The 14,795-nt window shown below is 34.7% G+C and overlaps 1 pseudogene; it reads left to right on the forward strand.

Annotated features, from left to right (window-relative positions):
• Positions 1-725: 725 nt before the first annotated feature.
• Positions 726-14,795, forward strand: part of LOC125283373 (phosphatidylethanolamine-binding protein 1-like) — a 66,005-nt pseudogene continuing 51,935 nt past the window's right edge.

The following is a 14,795-nucleotide window of genomic DNA, read 5'->3' on the forward strand; positions in this document are numbered from 1 at the left end:
CATTAAGCGTCTGCCTTCAGCTCAGGGCGTGATCCCGGCATTATGGGATCGAGCCCCACATCAGGCTCTTCTGCTATGAGCCTGCTTCTTCCTCTCCCACTCCCCCTGCCTGTGTTCCCTCTCTCGCTGGCTGTCTCTCTATCCATCAAATAAATAAATAAAATCTTAAAAAAAAAATTTGGAAGAAAACACACACACACACAAATCCCCAGGATGTTGGCTTAGGCAAAGAATTTTTAGACATGATATCAAAAGCATATTGTATGGTGACTAACATAATATAATAAAAATCATTATAAAAAAAGCATATTGTTAAAATACACACACAAAAAAAATCTTATAATTTGGATTTAATCAAAATCTAAATTTTTGCTCTGTGAAAGACACTGACAAGATAATGAAAGAATAAGCTACATATTCAGAGAAAACTGCACATGCAGCAAAGGACAGGTATACAGAATATGTAAAGTCCTGTCAAAATCAAAAATACAAAAATGTACAATCCAATTTTTAAAATGAGTAATGTCCTTGAGCATATACTTCACCAAAGAAGATGTATAGCTGGCAAATGAGAACAAGAAAAAATGCTCAACTATCATTACATTAAAGAAATTCAAATTAAAATCACAATAAGACACCATTAGTGGTCCCACTGGGAGTTGGTGCTGCAGGCTTGTCCCCTGCCTCCTGCGACTCCTTCCAGCTGTCTACCGAACTCAGACGTGATGCCGTGGACTTCAGCAAGTGGCCCAGGGCCTTTGATCCTACAAGAGGCAGACAAGCAGCTGCAGCATCCGCTGCAGGTCAAATACACTGGGCCAGAGGTCAACCATCTGGGCAAAGTGCTGATGCCCACCCAGGTAAAGAAGTGGCCAGCGTGTATTGCATGGGGTGGCCTTGATGCACGTAAATTCTACACCTTGGTCTTGACAGATCTGGATGCTCACAGGAAGGACCCCAAATACAGAGAATGGCACCATTTCCTGGTGGTCAACAGAAGGGCAATGACATCAGTAGTGGCACAGTCCTCTCTGGTAATGTCAGTTCTGGGCCTCCCAATGAGACAGCCTTTACCACACATCTGCCTGGTTTAAGATCAGAATGGGCCACTGAAGTGTGACGGGCCCATTCTTAGCAACAGATCTGCAGACCCCCGTGGCCAATTCAAATTAGCATCTTTCTGCTAAAGTATAGCTCAGGCCTCAGGTGGCCAGCACGTGTTACCAGGTCAAATGGGCTGACTATGTGCCCAAACTCTATGAGCTGTGGCCTGAGAAGTGAGGGAATGCTGGGAGACAGAAATCTTCCAGAGGTCTCCAGCGGTGCTCTTGAGTTCAGCGATGCATGTAGATTTCTCTCGCTTGCCCATTCCCATTCTCACAGGCAGGGCCTGAACAGATAATGGTTTCAGGTGACTTTTCCTTCTGCCCATCCTCTACCATTCTAGAGGGTCACACCCTGATGTATGTTTGGTCAAATTTGAACTGCATTCGGGGGACATATTTTAGTAGTAGGATAGGGTCATCAAGTTGTTAATATAACAACCTAGAATTTAAGGAAGAAAAAATTCAGGTAAAAAGACCAGGTCTGCAATAACGGAGCAGAGCATCAAAGAATCTTTAAGGGAGATTTACCAAAAAAAAAAAAAAAAAAAAAAGGAAAAAAAGAAAAAAAGAGAAAGATTCGTTGTCTCTGCCTTTTTGAGCCTGAGTCTGGAATTATGCTTGCTGGCACTCCTGGGTTGTGTTTTCAAGGCTGTGTCTCTCACCAAGACAGCCAGAGGCTGGAATGTCCACTAACCACTAACATGATACACCTTAGACTGGTTCTTAGGGGTTAGTGTCACGCTTTGGCTGCTTTAAAGAGCAGTACTGGAAAAAGCAATAGGGAAAGTCGTTTTGTGGTAAAGGCACAGCCATTTAGATGAACTGCAGGGCTGAGTGAGATGTTGTCAGAAAATCCTAAGCCTGTACCTGTTGAACTGGTCACTCTGTCTGTGTAAGAAAAGACAATCAATCTGGAGTTTCGGAATGTTGTGTTAATTCTACCGTTTGCTTATACATGATGTGAATGAGAAAAAAAAAAAACAGTAAGACACCATTATATACCTATTAGAGTGAGTAAAATTAAAAATAAACTGACAATACCAAATCTTGACCAATACGTGGAACAATAGAACTGTCCTATATTTCCAGCAGGAGTGCAAAATGGTACAGCCACTTTGAAAAAACAGTTTGGCAATTCCTTGTAAAGTTAAACATACACTACCTTAAAACCAGCGATCTCCCCCTGGGTATTCTCCCTAGAGAAATTAAAACTTATGTTCCCACTAAAATGTGTACACAAATATTGATAGCAGTTTTATTCATAATGGCTTAAACAATGGAAATAGCCCAAATTTATTGCTGTTGAGTAAATCAATTATACAAAATATGTCATATTCACACAACAGAAAGATACTCAGTAATAAGAAATAACTGCAAATACAGGCAACAACTTGAATGAATCACAAAATCCTTGTGTTGAGTGAAAAAAAAAGCCGATCTTATCAAGGTTATATGCTGCATAATTACACTTATAAGACATTCTGAAAAATTACAAAAATAAAGGATCAGAGAACATCCCAAAATTATAAAAATGGAAACAAAAACTTGACTTCACTGTACGTAAATTAAAAGATTAAATTTCAAAAAGAAAGCAAGTTAAATATAAAAGAAGCTCTGCCTTGTACAGAATGATTTCGGTAAGTGCCATTTCCACTACACCACCAATTTCTGTGAAAAGCTTATTGAAAATTTCTTTCGAGGGGCGCCTGGATGGCACAGCGGTTAAGCGTCTGCCTTCAGCTCAGGGCGTGATCCCAGCGTTATGGGATCGAGCCCCACATCAGGCTCCTGGCTATGAGCCTGCTTCTTCCTCTCCCACTCCCCCTGCTTGTGTTCCCTCTCTCGCTGGCTGTCTCTATCTCTGTCGAATAAAATAAATAAAATCTTAAAAAAAAAAAAAGAAAATTTCTTTTGAGAAAACCACCTATTTATTATTTATTTATTTATTTATTTATTTATTTATTTATTTATTTTCTGCCTATTGCATCTCCAGGAAAAAATACATACACGTAAATATATACTTGTCATCATTTTGTACATGTTTTGCTTTGTCTTGTTTTTGTTTGAGAGAGAGAGAGAGAGCAAGTGATGGCGGACTGAGTGTAGAGGGAGAGGGAGACAGAGAATCTCAGGCAGACTCCCTGCCCAGCACTGAGCCCAATGTGGGGCTTGATCTCCTGACCCTGAGATCATGACCTGAGCCAAAACCAAGAGTGACACTTAACCAACTGAGCCACCCAGGCGCCCCCATATTGTACCCTCTAACTCATTTATTTGATGAATGTTGTTGTATTTCTTATTTATCTTTCTCCTCTTGTTCATCTTATACTATTAAACTGTAGCTATGACAAATAGTCAAATTGAGTTTAGTGCTGAATAAATACATGAATAATGAATGAATAAAATGTAGATCAAATATTTGAGTTATATAAAACCACAATTGACATTGACACCATAAATAATATTTATTCATTTTAGCCAGGGAATTTTTCTCTCTTTATTTTCACTGCACCTTATCGATGATGTAACATTATGTCAAAATTATTTTCTGCCAGACACACAAATTAAATTTAATAATAATTAATATTTCAATGTATGTTTTCTCTCTCTCCCTCTCCCCCATAACTCTATATTGTGTGCATACAGTGTGATTATATTATACATATCAGATATACAGAGGTTGTATGTATGTACGCATAGATATCTATAAAAGGTAATGTGCTTTACATAAAATACATATGTATTTATATCTGCTTCGCTTATACACACATACATATGCACACACACTTTTTAAACAAAATTAGAAAAGTGTAAGTTGGCATCATGCTTTTACGTTCTTTCTAATTTACAAAATGTCACTAACAATAAATCATTCTCATATATTGATTATATTTAAAGATCACTTAATTGTATTATATTCAATTATAGAATTATAGAATGATTTATTTGGACTTGCAGACTTTCTATTTTTTTTCCTATGTTACGTTATTTTGTAAGTTCTGAAATGTGTTTAATTACTAAATGTCCCATTGATTCAGGGTTTATTTTTGTGGGTTTATATAGAATTAAAATATGCCACTAATAGACTTAAGTATGAGGTATTTCTTTTTTTTTATCTTTACCTCAGACTTTTGATAAACAGTATCAAAAAATTAATTCAAATCATTTAGCTTGTTCAATTAATCCCTATCCATGTTTAAACACTACTCTGATAAATTAATAGGAAGAAACTTTTTGCTTTGCCATATCTCTAGAAAGTCAAATTAATCATATTTAGATTCAAATTCATGTGTCTGAAATTACAAGTGATTTGATTTTTTAGTAATAAAATCTTTGTTATTGAATCATGTTAAAGTAGTGTATAAAGAGTAAAAACATTCTCTAAAAATGTTGATAAATTAACAGACATATATATATATATATAATTTTAACTGCCATCCCTGGTATTTCATAATATAGAAAAAAGTGATTAATCTCACAATAATGTAAGAAGCTCTAAATAACATCTTTAAATATAGCTCTTGCCAATATTAGCTGTACAACATCTGAGAAATAAAATACATGGTTGTTTAAAATAACATATATTTAATAATTTTAAAAATATTCAAGGGGTGCCTGGGTGGTTCAGTATGCTGAGCACCCAACTCCTGATTTCGGTTCAGGTCATGATCTCAGGGTTGTGGGATCAAGCTCCCATCTGACCCCCCGCTCATCAGGGAGTCTGATTGTCTCCTTCTTCTGCTCACCCTGTCTCTCTCTCAAATAAATAAATAAATAAATAAATAAATAAATAAATAAATCTTTAAAGAAATACATCGTTCAAATAAATTATTTAAAAATAATTCACAGGCCCATGTTTTGACCATCTCTGAGATTATTTCCTTAAAATATATAAGAAAAAAATCTCTGTTAACATAATAGTTACCTCATTAAAATAGTATGGCTGGACTTCCCATTTGATTTTCACATAATTTAATACCATTAGAGAAAACATAAAAACAAAAACAAAATAAAACATAAAGGAAAAGCTATTCATAATGGTTGTTCTTGCAGAAACATACATGTCATGATGAGTTGTCTTTTTAAATTATCTGTTCTTGGGCTCCTGGGTGGCTCAGTCCGTTAAGCCTCTGCCTTCGGCTCAGGTCATGATCTCAGGGTCCTGAGACAGAGTCCTACATTGGGCTCCCTGCTCAGTGGGGAGTGTGCTTCTCCCTCTCCCTTTGCCCTTCCCTCCTGCTCCTGTGCTCTCTCTCTCTCTCAAATAAACAAATAAAATCTTTTAAAAAAATAAATTCTCTGTTCTTCCTTCAGGCTTTGTTTCATAATTCGTTTGAATTTAGTTGGAGACAAAGATCTAGAATATAGGCACTTTCTATCATGGATTACCATTTTATTTTACATTTCTTAATTAATATGCTTTTCTATTGATAATCATAACAAAAACATAAGTGTTTTTATTTTTCTCCTGGAGGATAATCATTTCGTTGTTCACTAGCTTGGATAACTGAACAGCCAAAATGGAGTGTTCCTTTACTGTCCTCCTTCTCCTCTCTCTCCTTCACTTCACTGTCATCACTATCATCATTAGTATTTTCATAATAATGGAATAATTTCTGAACCAATAATAAAGTTCATAAATGAATCTCCTACTAGGATTAAAGCTCATACGCTATAATATTCAAATACTCATATCTATAAGTAGAATTAAGAAAATATGGTTACCTGTTCCTTTATTCACCACTAATGTGTTTATGGTGAAATCATAAACTCCAACTATCTATATAATATGCAAAATATTAATAAAATTAAGAAATAAAATTAAATAATATTAAATATATACAATTTTGTATTTGAATTTGAGAACAAAAACTGACAATAATTTACTTTTATATACAATGAAAAAAGAGCAGAGCGATTAGGACAGTTGTTCAAGTGAAGATAAAAATAGTTAATGCTGGCATTCTGGGTCTCTGCTTTTACTCAATGAGTCTGCTAAACAGCATTTCCAGTTCTAAAAAGCTGGTATTTTAGTATAACTTGTTTATGCTCTGGATTCAACCTCTTCATTGATTGAGTGACTGAATTCGTGTCACTCAAATGAGCACATTCCCACAGCTCAGGTGATGGCAGAACACAGGTGAACTGTATTTGTCCAGACTGAGGGTTCTAAAGCTTTCAACACTTTTTTTTTTTTATGTCAAACTGAGTAACTGAGTCAAGATCTGGCCCCTTTTCTAAATTATTTGGTTAAAATGAATGAAATTTACACCATCACAGGTGTTTGGGGTTCAGAATTGAACAAAATAATTAAGATCATTTGAGAAAAATCAGAGATTTTTAATTATCAAAACATATGAAACAACTTTCCCAATTTACTTTTTCCATTTTAATGGAATGATAAAAAGAAAATATGTTGGTATTCTTTACTGGCCATTAGTGTAAGCTCTATTATGAATAAGTGTTAAAGAGATACAACATGAAGAATGTTTTCACCTCCAAGTAAGTTAAAATCTTAAAAGAAAGAAGCTTTAAAGAGAATTGCCTCAAACCAAAATAACCATTATCAATGCACTGTACAGGCAACCACTGTCATAAGGGTCGAGGGTTAGAGATTTGAGCAACTGGATTATCCTATCAAGAAATAACTTGAAATGCTTAATATATACGCGAACCTCTCAAGAGTGATATAACAAGTGAATGTTTATTAAACATATATAATTAAGCATTTTGGTAATTTTTCCACTTTTTTGTATTTCTATTTGAAATAAGCACTGATTAAACATTCCTAAAGAGTTGATACTTAGATTATAATACCTCATAATAAGATACAACGTTTATGCAAGGAAATGTTCATTTTTTCATAGAGAATGCACATAAATTTCCATTCAGTTATGAAGTCAACCTTTAGGTTTTGGTATTTAAGTAACGATAGTGGGTACAGTTTATTGAATTATTTACTACATGTTTTCTACACTAAGCACATTACACGTGTTTTCTCAATAAGACCTTATAACACCTCTCTGGATTGAGGACCCTGAGTTTGAGATTATATAATCCACCCAAGGGGAAGAGTTTGGTAGTTTACTAAAGCAGCGTACTAAATCAGGTTTGTATAACCTCAAGTCTTGTCCTTGAAATGATGCTATAAGTCTTTCACATACATTGACTTTTTCTATGAGAGCTTATTTCATTACTGCAGGATTATAATATACTTGAAATCATACAGATTTTTTTAAAGGCGGAATGATACTTTAAAATTTTTATATCAAATTAGGAAAGGTATCAAAAAGTTAAAATGAAATTTAGCTATATTCCTTCCATCTTACATTCCTAAGGATGTTATGTCTAATGATATTAGACAGGATTATAAATTATATTACAAAGATTAACTAAGGCTCACCAATCATTCATTGTCTTAGAGCATTCACTTGACTATTGATAAGATCTTTTGAGTAACAAGACATACTGTGTTATTAAATAGATATATGAAGCTCCACATTACCATACAGAATAAAGCAGATGGCAGATGTTTCCAGTTATGCATGATGATATTAACATGACAAAATCCATATCAGCCCTGCAACTCATCTAAAATTCCATTAGCTCATTATTGATTAATTCCTTCAACTTTAAATTTACTTGAGATGAACTTGACATATATGTCTACTTTCTATTTATTCCAGAATGTTCTACCTGTCAAAATGAAGGAATCTGATGATGTTCTTTCAATGAGGAGAAATTGACATTAGCACATTTGCCCTTGATAGAACAACACATACGTAGTAAAGTCCTATTCATCCTAATAAAGACACATTACACATGTAACAATGATGAATGTAATTATTTTCCTGTGACTAAAATTATGGAAATCTTTAAATTCCACAAAGGTGTTTAGTTCCTTTTTTTCTATTTTCCCTTTTATAGTTTTGTCTCAGCCAAAAAACTATAAGGAGTAAAAAAAATCCCTGTGCCTTAAATATTGTAAGCATTTTGGAAATCCCTAAGTGGGGGGGGGTGTGAAATATCTGTGAGGTTTCTTTGTAACAGTATTGACAATGGCATGGCAATACTCTTCTGACTCTTTAGTTTATTACTTGAAAGAATAAAACTATACATACTTCTTATTATCACAAAATCGTAAGATTTACCTATGTGAATGTATTATATTGTGCATGCATCTATTGATATATTTTTAATACATTTTTGGTTTATTTTCATAACTTAATGAATGGTGAAATGTTAAATGATTACAAAAGTCTATTGCGTAAGTGTTCACAAAAAACTTCCTTTTTTTGAAGGATGGAGAAAGCTTCAAAAGTAATAAATTTTTAACGTACTTCAAAAGACATATATTAATCAGTAAGTTGAAGATGAGAAACTAGAATGTCTTAGCAAGGTGAATTACTCATTTAAAGTGTGACATTCAGAAAAGAATATAAAACATGATCAATGGAAGATGTATGAGCCACTGTTCCTGGAGAAGAGATTTTCACTTGGTATGAGTCAGCATGCCACACTGAGTTAGAAGGAGGAACAGTAAGTTAGGTTGATGGCTAAGGAAACAAAATAATATATTCAGTTAGCATTTACTGGATGCTCACTTTGCTCGGCAGCACATTTCTGATTCTTTTATTGTTTCAGCTAATTGAATTCTTATAGCCACACTCTGTGAAATAACCCCATTTCACAAGAAGGAAGGACAGACAACCACCATTACTCTCACTACTACCACTGTTATCACTCCCACCACCACCACCACCATGGCCACTACCACCACAAACACATCCACAGTTACTCTGTTCAATACTGTTACCACTGTGACTTCCACCTCCAGCCTGGCCCACCACGGCCGTGAGTCCAACCCAAGCCATCCTCCACTCTTCATTTTGTTACAGCAACCTTAGCCTCGTTGGTCCTTCGCTGTTACCAACACACACCTACAAGTCTATTTGCTATACAGAAGTCAGAGAAAGCTTTTAAAATATAAATCTGGCCTTATAACATCCTTCTTTAAAAATCTAGTGTCTTCTTCATCAACAGCAGTCCAAATCCTTTAGCATGCCTGCAGCACTCTGGAGGATTGAGCTTCTGCTCATCTTTTTAAAAGTAAAACCTATAATCTCCTGCTTCCTTTATCTTAAATAATTTGGTTTTTCTGCTTTTTTCTTAATACACAAAGTTCACTTATCTCAAGAACTTTTTAAGTGATATTGCTTCTGCCTAGAATAATTTCTCCCCAGTTTTCCATGACTCATTTCCTCACTTTATCCAGGGGCCTGTCAAAGACTAACTTTTGACAAAAGTTTCCCCAAACAAGGACTAAATGATGCCATTGTTTTAGAACACATCATCCTCCTTCCCCTTAATCCTTGATCTGCTTTAATTTTCTTCAAAGCACTTGTAATACCATGATTTGAATAACTGAGTTACGAGTTACTACTGTGCACCAAGCAGTATCTTAGGCTCTGGAGATATAGCAATGAACAAATGAGCTGCCTATCAGAGCACAAAACTCTACCTTTATGAAACATACATTCTAGTCTCCAAGAGAAGACAAATAAGTGGGAAAAAATGTAAAATTTATGTCATATTAGAAGTAAAATTATTTTTATCTGTGCCATCAGAATATAAGCTCCGTGAAGGCAATTAACATACATGATGTGAATGGAAATGTCAAGTTTCTTAGACTTACTGGGTCTCTGGGGCCAGATCACAGAGTTGCTTGCGTGATGTACTATTTGAGTTTGTTTGATTGACTTTGTCTGCTTTGGAGTCCACTCAAAGTGACAAACTTTTGAGTCACGCAGGAGATGGATCACAGCAGCACATCCCAATGTGGTTTGTATTATTTCAAACATCCAAAGAAGTCCATCAAGCAGTGGACTTTAAAATTTTTATGTATTTTATTTTATTTTATTTTATTTTATTTTATTTTATTTTACTAAGATATGATTGACATACAAAATTTTACATATTAAATGTGTACATCTTGATGAGCTTGAAGATAAGTATACACTCATGAAAATGTCACCATATATAATGTCCTAAACTTATCTATCACCTCTAGAAGTTTTATCTTGTCCTTTTTTTTGATAAAAACATTTACTGTAAGATCTACCTTCAACAAATGTTTAAGTGTACGACATAGTAATATTAACTGTATGCGATATGCTTCATACAGTAGATCTCTAGGACTCAGTCATCTTGCATAAGTGAAACTATGCACTCTGATCAACACCTCCCTGATTCTTTATTGTCCCAACCCTTGGTAACCACCATTCTACTCCCTGCTTCTGCAAGTTTGACTACATTAGATTCTTGATATAAGTGATTATCATGAACTATTTGTTCTTCTGTATCTGGCATAATTCACTTAGCATAATGTCTTCTAAGTTCATCCATATTGTAGTCAATGGCAGGAACATTGCTCTTATTCTGTCAGGGATAGGAACTAAAAGAAGCAATCAATTACCTTTTATGGGGAGATGATAACCTAAAAACCCCAGTGCTTGGACACCAAGAAAGTTAACAGCACAACACTTGTCATTTTCTGTCATATGTAAACTTTACCAAAATATAATGTGTCTGCTACATCTCATGTTCATTTTCTTATTAGCAAGACACAATCATAATAATAGGTCATCATGGTATTGCATCAAATGAAAACAAAACAAAATAAAACAAAACTAGCACAGTGCCTTAAAATCTACATGTAAAAAATATTTAAGTTCTTATACACAAAACTGGCACCATGTTTTAGAATCTCTCTGTTTCTGTGATTAGGTGTCAAAAAGTCTCAAAGTCCTTGCCACATGAACGCAATCATTTTTAGTATTTTGATTATTTGAAACTTGATAAAAACAAATGTTAGATCAATAGCTGTATATCACATCCCAAGTATATTTGCTCAAGTTAAACATACTCAAACATATGTATACTCAAACACATTTGGAGGTGCAACTAAATATGTTTATGAAAGTTCATTGAAATTATCTTGACCTGTCTTTTGCAAAGATGAAAGAAATGTAATAGCAAATGGCATGCATTTTTCACATCTTTGATGGCACTCATCTCTACAATTTTATGAGAAATGCAGTAGGAGTTTTGATTTACTATTTCGATAGAAAGAAAGGGGGAGACAATCATCATATGGTTTCACTCATTTACGGAACATAAAAAATAGCAGGAAGATCGGTAGGAGAAGGAAGGGAAGAATGAAGGGGGGGTAAACAGAAGGGGGAATGAACCACGAAAGACTATGGACTCTGGGAAACAAACTGAGGGCTTCAGAGGGGAGGGGGGTGGGGGATTGGGATAGGCCGGTGATGGGTATTAAGGAGGGCATGTATTGCATGATGCACTGGGTGTTATATGCAAATAATGAATCATGGAACACTACATCAAAAACTAAATATATACTATATGGTGACTAACATAACATAATAAAAAATTATTATTGAAAAAAAGAAAAGAAAAGAAAAGAAAAGAAAAGAAAAGAAAAGAAAAAAGAAAAGAAAGGGAGAGATCCCAGGGTTTCCACTTGAGTCTTCCTAACCAGGAATTGGGAATAAAATGTGGGGCTTCTGTCAGTTGCTGAGCACATAATTCTAGCTCTACATTCAGGAACTGGGCAAATAACTACAGACAATGTTCATGGTCGAGGCGGACGCACCTTGAGTTGGACTAAACCAAAACTTAAATGCCTAGACCCTAGTCAACTTGTATATTGACTGATTGACAAGTGGCATGCTTTGGTTCCCCTATATTGGTGTTAACTAAAGTTTTTTAATTTCTTCTTTTGTCATTTTTAATTCATTTAAGCTTCTGTTTACTCTGAAGCAGAGATTTCCGTCAACCGCATGAACGAACATTCACGATTATTAGTAATGTGTGAGCTAGCACAAGAGTCAGTGAACTACAGCTTACAGGTCAAACCCAACATACTACCAATTTTTGTAAATAGTTTTTTACTGGAATACAGTTGTGTCTATTCATTTATGTATCAACTGTAACTATCTTCTTGATGCAATGGGAAACTTGAGCAGTCATGACGGAAATAATGCGGTCTGTAAAGTTTAAAATATTTGCTATCTGACCTTTTGCAGAAAGAGTTTGTCCACTGCTTAACTAGTGCATTGAATTCAGAATCTCTGGTATGTATATGCTTATTAGTTCTCATACTATGATTTTAAGGACCTAAAATCATCAAAATCCACCTCGACATACCTTCTTTACATTTTTAGTAATATCTTCTCACAAAATCTTGAAGTTATTCTGCTATGAAAACTTTACTCCAGCTTTGTCCAACCTCATCCACTCCCAAACAAACAGGAATTGACTTGACTATAAAATTGGAGGCAATGAAGTGAGGTCAGGGTGGAGGTTGAAAAATATCTACATACCCACCAAGGCACCTGCCTAAAACAGATGACAGTTTACTGTAAGACATTTAAGCAAAATAGAAATAGATGTGAAAGAAAGGTAGAGTAAATAATGCTGGCAAAGGAAATTCAGTAGGGTTTGGGAAGTTGCTATAACCTAAATGATCTATACCTCCCGTATTGCTCCATTTCAATCCTCAAGGTCTCACACTTTAACAAAAATTCCCTGAGTTTCAAGTAAAAGAGCTAGTGAAGCTGATGACTCAAATGACATTACAATTCTGCAGTTTTTGAGTTTGATTCTTGGTTACTTTAGTTCTGCAGTGACTTAGAGATAAATTCTTTCAGCACAGCCAAAGACAACTCGTATTTATCTAATCAGTCCCCAGGTTGGGAAATCAAGAGTCATCATTTTTCTATAAGACTACAGTAAGATTAGAAACTACCAGCCTATCCTATAGTCTTTATACTCCTCATGCCAACAGCATCTCACTAGACACACTAAGTATAGGTAGATTATATCAGTAACCATGGTTGAAAATTTAAATAACTCTTTTGCTACTAACTAGCAAAGATTGCCAGTCTCATTTTTCAATATCAGCTGGATCCTTCCTGCCTGGTAATCCAGTGAGGCCAAATAACCAGACATGAGTTTTCATTTCCTTGAGGTTCTATTGTTTGTAACTACATTTGTCATCAATTTCTGATATAATGAGGATTCTTAGATGAAAAAAAGAGAAAAGGAGAAGAAAAAAGAAAGAAACTAGCCAAATTTACTGAAAGTTACTTGGATCTTTGGGTGGGTTGTGAAGTTAGGCATAGAGATTACTATATGGCCATATAGCCAATCTGGGAAGATTATAGCAAAGACCACAACTGGCAGGGCCAGCTAGAGTCACCACATCTGACACTGTTGATGTGGGCACTGAATCCCAGAAACTTATTATTATTTTTTTTAATTTGGGGCCGAAATCCAGGTGATTTGGTCATTATTTTCCAGGCATGCACAATGTATGGTGTTTGCTGCCTTTATTGCTTTTTTTCTGGATGAGAATCTCATATTTAAAATTGAGATGGATGGGGCGCCTGGGTGGCACAGCGGTTAAGCGTCTGCCTTCGGCTCAGGGCGTGATCCCGGCGTTCTGGGATCGAGCCTCACATCAGGCTCTTCTGCTGGGAGCCTGCTTTTTCCTCTCCCACTCCCCTTGCTTGTGTTCCCTCTCTCGCTGGCTGTCTCTCTCTCTGTCGAATAAATAAATAAAATCTTTAAAAATAAATAAATAAATAAATAAATAAATAAATAAATAAATAAAATTGAAATGGAATCATTGGGAATTATTCTGGTTGTCAGAGAGACTAGGAAAACAATTTTTTTTTAATTTTTATTTTTTTTTACTTGTACCTTGGTGAGAAGTAAGTAATGGTATGAGAATTTACTTAAACATAAATCAAGGGTATGCAAAACTTGCTATGTGATGAGAAACATGACAAATTTTCACCACACCTATTAGAAAAAGATGAAGCAATGAAACATAATTTTGACATCTTTATAATTGTTTTAGTGTATGCACTCTAGAAACAATAATGTGTTTGCTACTCTTGAGTGAACCATAAAAACTGCACATCTGTTCCTTAAAGAACTTGACATGATCTGGCTCAGTAATTTTTGTGTAGTGATTGTTGTTCTTTAAAACATCAGTGAACATATTGTAATGCAAAAGGTACTGAATGTCTATGTCTGTGTTGTGGAGTCACTTAATTTGATTTCACATTGATTACGAATAGGTACTATATTTCTAATTTCAGTAACAGGTAGTGTTTACATCCATATGGCTTAAGTACTAATTAAAAAGCTTTTGTGTAAATCTAAAGCAAAGCTGCTTAATTCACAACAAATTCCCTAATATTATCTCATTGTCTCTCATTTTATTGAGAAATATATGTGTATATACATATATATATTTATATATATATATATATATATATATATATATATATATATATATATATATATATATTCTTCTCATGGCCTGATAAATTATGTGCTAATAATAAAAATACTTAACATTTGATTTCAGGTTTTAATCAGCTGTAATGGAGAACATAATTACTAAACAAAAGAACTGGAGATGAGACTAGTCAAGTCAGAAGGAAAATATTTTCTTCTTAAGAAACATTCTTCTTGTGATGGGTTTCTTGCAAAACAGAACCTAAAAAATTCAGCCATCTTTGACTCATTCTTAGATTACTGTCTATTTCCCTTAATAATTTGGTGTGTATGTCAGTATCTCATAGATTCTAGGAG

The sequence above is a fragment of the Ursus arctos genome, unplaced genomic scaffold (assembly GCF_023065955.2).
Source record: "Ursus arctos isolate Adak ecotype North America unplaced genomic scaffold, UrsArc2.0 scaffold_15, whole genome shotgun sequence".
In the NCBI taxonomy this organism is placed as follows: Eukaryota; Metazoa; Chordata; class Mammalia; order Carnivora; family Ursidae; genus Ursus; species Ursus arctos.